Here is a 9228-nt window from a genome sequence, read left to right as displayed (position 1 = left end):
ACGGCTTCCTTTGAGTGACAGTCTGATCTCGAAGGCCATGCTTTTGCAACCTGCATGCACCTGAAGCAATTGCGAATCTTGAAGGCAACATCCGCTTAGTTTTTATTATATATACATTTCCTTAAACTTCGTATCACAAAGTACAAAGTACACACTTCTGGACCAAATAAATTTATTAAAAGACTCTATCAAATGTTATTAGGAAAAAACACGCAATTTTTTCCTTTAAGATACATTTTTCTAAAAAACCGCAGAGTGGCGCTACTGTAGTACTTGTTTGGTCGACACACCACGTTGGTTGTCGTTAGTGCTCCCTGCAGTAAGGTGGTATTTGAGGTAAATTTTAGAAGTGCCTAGACAAAACGTGCTCCTTGCTGTGTGCAGTGACCATCCCAAACCCTCCGGACTCGTGTAACGCCATTAGTTCGCCGTGTGTTTCGAGCGATCCACCAGTGTCGTCAGTGAGTGCCCTAGTACATCTCCCGTCCGAACTGCCTTTGTTCTGCCGAGCTGCCTGCCGGCGCTCTCGTCAAAAGTCTGGTACTGGGGCTTCGAATTGTAGTGTTTGGAAGACTGTTGAAGGTTGTGCTTTTGTGGAGCTGGAGTTCATCGGCAGTTCTACAGTGCTTGCGCCAGAGAAACGTCGGTGCTTCTGTACCTGTTAGACGAAGGAGCGTTTGCCAAGTCTTGAAAGGTAAGCAAGTTTGGCGCTTGCGCGCATTCTTGAAGCTTATGATTTGCGTAATGAGCGTTGTGTAACTAGCTAGAGCAAAGCGCTTTCCTATCGTATGTTAGCCATGTTGCTGTGCACATTTAGCAAGCAATTTCGCGAAAGCTTCCTCTGATGTTACAGCGTACTTGCATTCTGCTACCCGCCTTGTTTGCTATGCCTGAATGGGCACACAATTATGAAAACACATTGAAAGTTTGTGTTCGTTCGGCAGTGCGTAATAATTTGAAGACTGCGATTTTGTAGCGATACTTACCCCTCGATTCTATATCACTGTTCTCGCCCACCGCTAACGGCCGGCAGCTGCAGTACGTAGCACGGGCCGGGGCGTCGGTCAGCCTACTAACGAATAGCGCAAAGGAATACCATCGCTACAAAATCGCGGTCTTTAAATTATTACGCAAATTTTGTGCACAATGAGATGTTATAAACACACCTTGCATGTACATGAAAAAAAGGTTTACAACAGAGATGACATATATGCATGGGGACATATATGTGTCAATAAAATACTCGAGCCTCTTTCTGCCTACAGAAAAAGAAGTTATGTCTTCTCGAGGGCATGGCTGCTTGTAATAATGAAGCTCTAAGGGAAGGTTTTCTCTAATCCCTATTTTTGATATCTAAATGCTTATGTGGCATGTACAAACTGCTTGCATCCATTTCTCATTGGGATGAGCTGTCTGAAATTTATTTTCAGTAATAATTGCAATAATTAACTACTTTCACCTGTCTTCTAATGACTAAAGTTCTATGCTTCTACCTTGACAAACCTTTTGTGAAATTAGTTTGATGAGGCCCAATATACAGCGCTTTCTAAATTGAAGGTATCAGTACCTATTAAAGACTGCGCTCACTATGAAAATGCTGCTTGCGTATATTGATTATTCACTCTGTCAGACAAAATCTTTACACCCAAGTGCAGTCAGTAAATTTAAAAGTGCATGCCTGCAAGGGGAAGTCAGAATTGTATTTGAAGACAATTGCATCTTGTTTGATAGTTCTCGAGCACTTGTGCGCCACTAATCGAGCACAGCTTGGCCCTATACTCGATGAGGCTTGAAGCTTTCAATGTCTGCTAATCACTAAAACAGCACCAGATCTCACTCTGTGTCAAGGGGTGGCACACATTTGCTTAGTTCTAGGCAGATGCATGTCTTTCTTTCGCATTGAAGTTCCCAATACTTTCTAGTCTTACGTAAAAGTACACAGCTCAGTACAATGCATGTATGGTATACGTAAGGCTGCTTTGTTCTTTAAACCGAATCAACAAGAAGCAGCGACTTCCGTTTTTGCAAACCTTACCCTACTTCCTAACCATTCCTTGATCAAATGCGTATAAAATGAATCTTTGGTTGTTGTATTCTTTCACAGGTAGACATCGGTGACGGTGTATACTTTGAAAAGGGCCTGCTGAAGAGGCTGTGCCTGGATGCTAACAACTCAGGCTTTCACTTCGCGGAGGGCCTCCTTAAAGCTCCTTTTTCAATAGAAGACGTTGAAGGGAGGTCCTTCTTTGGGCGGCTGTCAAATGCCTTCCACAGAAGGATCCGTTGGATTCCAAGAAGGTCAACACCATAGTAGGTATGTATGTCACAAAGAAGCATCTTAATATTCTTTGTGCAGTTTTCAACAAAACTCCTTTCATGGCAATTTCAATGCTATCTTAGGGTATACTCCTTTCTTTCCTGCTAAAATAGCTATTAACCTGATTATAATAGCATATTATAATGCAAGCTTTGCCACCATAACTAGAAAATTGTCATTACTGTTGGCATGTGTATTTTTGTGATAGAGGCCCTGGTCATGTGAATGCACTGATAATATAATATCCTCTCTTGTGGAAAGCTAACATGTTTAGTAACAAGCTCACTTTGACAATGTCTGCCTGCACAACAAAGGCATTTTGTAATCTTGCTGTAGAACGTCCGTAATGCCTGTTGAACTGCTTACATGTTGCTTGTATCATTTCGTGTTTCTTAAGTGCAACATAAAAATCAACTCTTCTATGTACCTGTGCCCAAGCAAAGCTGCAGCATAGTTATCACTGACACCTTGCCTTTCCTAAGATAATTCACACATAAAACTTCCATGTACTAGTCACAATACGAATATCGAAGTTCATTAAACTGAAGTTGATTTACAGCTTTTGTTTGTAGATGACAATTGGTACGATAGAGTTTATGTGTCGTGCATCTGTTGGTGTTATGCACATCCATCACGCTCCCAGCTTTAATGCACGAATTCAGTCATTTCATGCATTTTTAGGACTTTGCACAAAACAGGTGGAGATGTTTATAGCTCACAGGATTGAAAGCTTGTCTCTTGTGCACTTCTCATGGCACTTCTTGTCTCATGTCACTGTAGCAAAACTAATATATTGCCTTTTTTCTTCTCATTTCTAGACTACACAACCCAACATTTCAGCCTACTTCCAGGGCAGCTGGAGAACTCGTCCTCCTTACTAGCCCGGGGATATTAAATGGATGTGTTCAAGCACAAATGGAAACCCGTCTTCTTCTGTTGCATGCCACACCTAGCCACTTGGCAATCACTATTCGCCAAAGACAGATAGTTGACAGGATGTTACTAGCAAGTCGTTAGGATATATAAAGGTGGTTAATAAATAGTTATTGCACAGTTTTTAGGAAGCAAATAAAAATTTTATTCAGAGATAATCAAAGCTTGCTTTTGCAATATATAATTGCAAAAGTAATTACCTCTGGATAAAATTTTTATGTACTTTCTAAAAACTGTGAAGCGACTATTTATTAACCACCTTTGTACATCCTAACGACTATCTAGTAATATCCTGTCAACTATCTGTGGCGAATAGTCGACAGGATGTTACTAGCAAGTAATTAGGATGTATAAAGGTGGTCAATAAATAGTCGCTTCACAGTTGACACTTTCTAACGACATAAGATAATAAGCAGTCGGTAAGAATTCTATCGACATTTTATATCTATACTTTCAATTCAATATCGGTGGCCAATAGTCGGCAGGAGGTTACTAGGAAGTTGTTACGGTGTCTAAAGACGTTTTATAGAATGTCGATAGGTTCTAGTAACATTTGTCTAAAGACGGTTTATAAAATGTTACTAAAATTTTTTGTAAGGGGAGGCGAAGGCGGGAAACCTGGCGCGCCACTGCCGGCGTGGCAATAGCATCACCAGCGTACTTAGACGAGAAATCGACAAGGGTTGGAAAGAGCGTCTCATGAGGCAACGTTGGCCCGCGTCCACATGCGAGATAGAAGGGGTAGTAGCGGGCGGTGTAATGGCGCGAATAATTGTACCCGAACGTCAATAAAGGGAAGGCAACGTCCAAGTAACGATGGCTGGAACAAACGTAAATGGAAAGCATGTCGGCAATCGTCCGACTAAGGCGCTCAATATTGACACGTGTACATATTTATCTTTCTTGGTTGACCACGTTTCACCGCCTAACAAATGCTATCGCTCAGCAATGGATGCGCCTACATGTATTGGAAATGTCTAGAATGTTATCGATGCTTGAATCCGCTGCCTGCTGTCGCCGAACCTTTTTAATCTCATTGCATGTATGCGAGACGCGAATGGTCTATAACTTCGTGGAAGGCATGCGGGTTCCAGCAATTACTCTGGAACATTCGACGACTGACCTATCACAGCCGACGTGCTTGACCCGCTGATCAGATATTGACGATCGCCGACTGTGTTCTTCATTGTCACCCTTCTTTAAGTGTAGCCTGTTTTTGTTGGCACAGGTTCTTCCAATAAAAGTTAGTTTCGTCTTTCACAGTATTACTACTGTGTTCTTTATACGTCACTACCATGTGACATCTGGTGGAGGTGCTTTACGTTCATGTACCGAATGCCCCCGACAAGCCGTGATCCAAGCCCGGACCGTAAAGGCTCGTTTATAGTCCAACGTTATCGGCGCGCGGGCGAGTGTCGTTCGCGGTCAGTCACGCTGCGTTCGTTGCGCTGCGCCAGCCGAGATGCCATCCCCTCTATACTTCAACGCGCGCGCCGTAGGCTGCTATCTTCAGAGCATGCGCAGAAGGCTCCCCAAGTCGCGCGCCGTCCGCAAAAGCCGTCTGCGGAGTTGTGTTGGCGCCTTTTTCTTCGCGCGCAATGCATTGTGGTGCGAGAATTCCGCCGACTTCGACGCGCGAATGGCTCCGGAGCCAAATCGGCGCCGGGCCCGTCGGGGCGCGTTGGAAGCCGCCGGTTACGTTAGCTGCGTCGGTGCGCCCGACTATAGAGGTCTCGTTTTCGGCGACGTGACGTAGCGTGCGCGCGCGCGCGTGCGCGCGTGCGTTACGTCGGACTATAAACGGCCCTTAAGGACAACACTAACGCGGTCCCGGAACATCGAGCAAGCCGCCGGCTACAGCAGCTGCCCCCGGAACACGGACTTCTACTATAGACGAACAAGAAGATCGTGACCAACACAGCCCCAAAAGCAGCCGCAGCGTCCACAATAGTTCTGCAGCAGCCCAGCCAGCCACCGACGTTCCGCGGTTCCACATTCGAGGACCCGGAAAGCTCGCTAGAGACGTATGAGAAGGTCGTTAGGATTAAGAGCTGGAACAGCGACGACAAGCTTCGACATGTCTATTTCGCATTGGAAGACGCTGCCAACACGTGGTTCTAGAATTGAGAAGCCACCCTAAAGTAGTGGGACCTGCTCGAAGCGGCCTCCTGCAAAAGTTTAGAAGCGTCGCGCGTAAAGAGCGAGCCCAAACTACACTAGAAACCAGAGTACAACTTCCCAATGAGACCATAGCGATCTTCATGGATAAGATGGCCCGTATTTTCCGGAACGCCAACACGGAAATATCGGAGGAGAAAAAAGTCCGCTTCCTGATTCGGGGCCTTAAGCAAGAACCGTTCGCCGGACTGATCCGGAACCCACCCCAGACCGAGGCTGAGTTTTCCACAGAGGCACCAAAGATTGAGGAAGATTGAGAAAACTCTGGAAATGCGCACGGCAGTATAGCCGACAAGTGCTGTGTGTAGTGAGTTTTAAATGAGAGGAAGGGAGAAGTGCAGTGCCGTAACTGTCTCTCAGAGGAGGACGCCTCAAAAGCACTGCACAGGGAAAGGGGAATGGGGAGAAAAAGATCAGGGAGAGAAGGAAAAGGAGGCGGAAAAAAAATGACAAGAAGGGTGAAGAAGCAATGCGGGGCTTACAGCCGCGCTCTCAGCTGCGTGTCACAGCAAAAGTCATGTAGGGCAGGGAGCACTTTCCTGACGATGGAAGGGTTGGCTGCCGGAAAGAGAAGTGCTCCCTCCGAGTCACAGGGCAGTTCCACGTGACGGTATGATGCAAATAGCGCAGTGCGCTCAACATCGAAGGCCGGGCAGCGGAGCAGAAGGTGCTCAAGCGTCTCTTCCTCGCCGCAGTCCAAGCACGCGGGGCTGCCTCTTCCGTTCAGTCTGTGCATTCTGGCGGCCGTGTTGCAGCAGCCGAGGCGAGGCCGAAGGAGAGACGAGCGGTCCCAGCGGGAGAGACCCGCGAGGGGGAGGAGGCGAGGGGGCGTACCTGCAGCAACGCGCGGACACGGTGGTGCGCGCGGAGGATGCGCAGTATCGCCGTCTTGGCCACGTCGAAACGGGTGACGGAGCTGGCGAAGGAGAAGCGAGTCGAGAGAGCATGCCTCGCGAGGGCGTCGGCCGCTTCGTACGCGGGCAGGCCGAAGTGCGCGGGGACCCATTGCAAAGCCAAATCGCAGCCCTGATTTACGCGATGGCGCAGTTTTGATCCCGCGCGCTGCACAAGCGGAAGACCGGCATAGTCCTTCCTCAGCATGCACAGAGCCACACGCGAGTCCGACAGTATCGCGGCAGACGAGACACCGCACTGCTGAAGAAGTAGGTCAGCCGCGAGGTCAATCGCCGCGAGTTCGACGACTGTCGACGAGGCAGGAAAATGAATGCGGCACTGTCGAGACGCAGAAATGTCCGGTGCCATGCACGCGGCAGTGGCAGAATCGTCACTGGACACGGATCCGACAGTGTACACTAGGAGTCGGTCGCGTAGATGTTCGAAGATCAATGCAGCCGCCTCCTGTTGCATGGCACACAGTGCTGTTTGTCGCTTGCTCTTGACGTCCGGGACGGTGATGTTTAAGTCGAGGGGCGCTGACGCTTGCGGCAAAGGTGGCAGTGGGAGGAGTTGAGGCAAAGAGGCGATGCGAGTGCTGAACTCGGTGGCACGCTGGCCCATGCCCGAGCCCTCGAGGGTGTGAAGGCGGCACACGAGACGCTGACCCTGTGGCGACCGTTGCAGATGCTCGATGTGGTGAAGCGCTTGTTTCCGCGCGCGAAGTGAGGGCGGCCAATTTCACGCTTCGGCGAGTGTTGCCCCCACTTGCGAGAAGCGGGGAAGCGCGTACATTTGGCGAACTGCGGTGCGGCGCTCGAAGTCGACGGCCTTCCAATTGGCTGCACTGGCGTTGGTGAGTGGAAGCGCGTAGAGCGCTCGCGACGTTGCGATCGAGATTTAAACTCGGAGCGCAAGATGCGGTGTGCAGCCGCGGCCTCGGGTGAGCAGGGAGCGTGCGGCGCCTGCGACTTTCCTGGAGTCCCTGAAGTGTTGTGTGGTGGCCGCGTTAAAGTTGAGGTGGCAGTCAATCTGGAGGCCGAGATATCGGACTTTTCTCTGCCACGGGAGGGGGCTTCCGCCCAGCGAGAGAGTTGGCACTTCGAAGCGTGCACGGCTCGCACGGGGGTGAATTAGTAGCGCCTCGGTTTTTGAAGCCGAAAGCTGAATCCCTATGCTGCCGAGATATTCATCCACGGCGTTGATCGCCGACTGAAGTGATTGACGCACATAGTAGCCACGATCCGTGGGCCCACAAGCAAAAAGAGCGATGTCATCAGCGTAAATCGCCACACGGACTTCGAAGGCTGTCAGCTTCGTGATGAAATCAGCGAGCCGTGCCAGCGCCAAGTTGAAGAGAAAAGGGCTGAGGACACTGCCCTGAGGAACAACAGAGGTCACGCTACGGGGGGTGCTGAGCGCGTCACCCACGTGCACTCTGAGGGGTCGGTCGTTAAGAAAGGCCGAGACATAGTCCAGTAGGCGGCCAGTGATACGCAGCTCGCGAAGCACTTGATTGGTGGTACCGTGCGGGAGGCCGTCGAACGCGCGTTCCACATCGAGCAGCACCAGGTATCGGGCTTCGCGGCGGCTTGGCGCGTCCTCGAGCGTAGCGACAACCTCCGCGATGGAATCAGCTGTCCAGCGCAGTCGGCGAAAGCCGCTTTCTTCAGGGGCAAAGGCGTCTAGGGCGGGGGCAATCCATTCAAGGTGGTGCAAAGCCATGGACTTCATAGTTTTGCCGGGTGCCCAGGTTAGCGATACTGGACGATAGGAGTTGATGTTCGAAGCTGGTTTGTCGAGCTTGAGAATGGGAACGACGATCGCCTCTTTCTAGTCGGCAGGAATGATGCCGCTGCGCGAGACCGAGTTGAAGACCTCGAGAATTGACCGAAGCTGAGCTGCGTCGATGTTCCTCAGGACTTGATGAGTAACGCCGCAGGAACCGGGAGCGGAGCGACGTTTGCGTCTGTTCAAAACGTTGCGAAACTCGCTCAGCATGAACTCAGCAGAACACAGCACTTCTACATGCTCCAGAATTGAGCTCGTTGGGAAATAGCGCATAGGAGCGAGCCGTTCAACCATGATGTGTGGCGGAAGTTTGACGGTGGCTGTGACAAGTGCTCACGCCGCAGTACGCCATCCAACGACTGGGTTCAGACAACCTTCAAGAGACCATCAATGCAATTGTGCGTGAAGAACTGCGCAAGGTATTCCCTTTGCCGCTACCTCAAGTTGACTCCTTTTCCGACATCATGAAAGAGGAGGTTCAGCGATCTCTTGGAGTTCCTCAGGGGAAACTAGAATGACTGCAGACCCACCCGGCAGCGATGACCTACGCCGCTTTGCCATCGTCAACATCCCCCTCCGCGACCGCGCCAGGGCCCTGTGATGCCGCGATTCCGTCGTCCACAACCGCTGCTGCCAGCACGCCTACATGTCGCCCAGCACAGCTACGCGGGGAAGACGGAAATTTGGCGCGCACCCGAGGAGTGCCCGCTCTGTTATCACTGCGGAGAAGCCGGACATATCTACCGCCGATGCCCATACTGCGAAATGGGACTACGAGGGTTCGCCGCCAACGCTCCGCGTCCACAGCAAGGTGAACGCCTTTGCGGTATTGCCGACTACCTCGTCGCTACTAAATTTAGCTCTCGAAAACCGCCCCGTTCGCCATCACCAGGCCGCTACCTGTTGCCGCAGCGCCGTCGATACACTGGCCCAGCCGGGGGCCGCTCTGAGAGCCCATATCCGGAAAACTAAAAGCAGCAACCTATGCAGGTGCGGTTACAGTTCGTGGAACTGACGAAGATCCTCCGCCGCCGATGAGGACGCCGAAGAGACTATCTCGACGATATAACAACGACACGCCGCAGACCCGACGAAGTCTAGAAGCAAAGAATACG

At 50.4% G+C, this 9228-nt stretch overlaps 1 long non-coding RNA gene across 1 annotated transcript; it reads left to right on the top strand.

The window, feature by feature from the left end:
* Positions 1-286: 286 nt before the first annotated feature.
* Positions 287-3339, top strand: LOC139056984 (uncharacterized). Its single transcript, XR_011512489.1, has 3 exons — positions 287-694; positions 2105-2314; positions 3136-3339. It is a non-coding gene; the product is annotated as an uncharacterized lncRNA (long non-coding RNA).
* Positions 3340-9228: the final 5889 nt, after the last annotated feature.

This window comes from Dermacentor albipictus, chromosome 3 (assembly GCF_038994185.2).
Source record: "Dermacentor albipictus isolate Rhodes 1998 colony chromosome 3, USDA_Dalb.pri_finalv2, whole genome shotgun sequence".
Lineage (NCBI taxonomy): Eukaryota > Metazoa > Arthropoda > Arachnida > Ixodida > Ixodidae > Dermacentor > Dermacentor albipictus.
The sequence above is the reverse complement of the archived record's forward strand: the minus strand, read 5'-3'. Positions and strand labels throughout refer to the sequence as shown.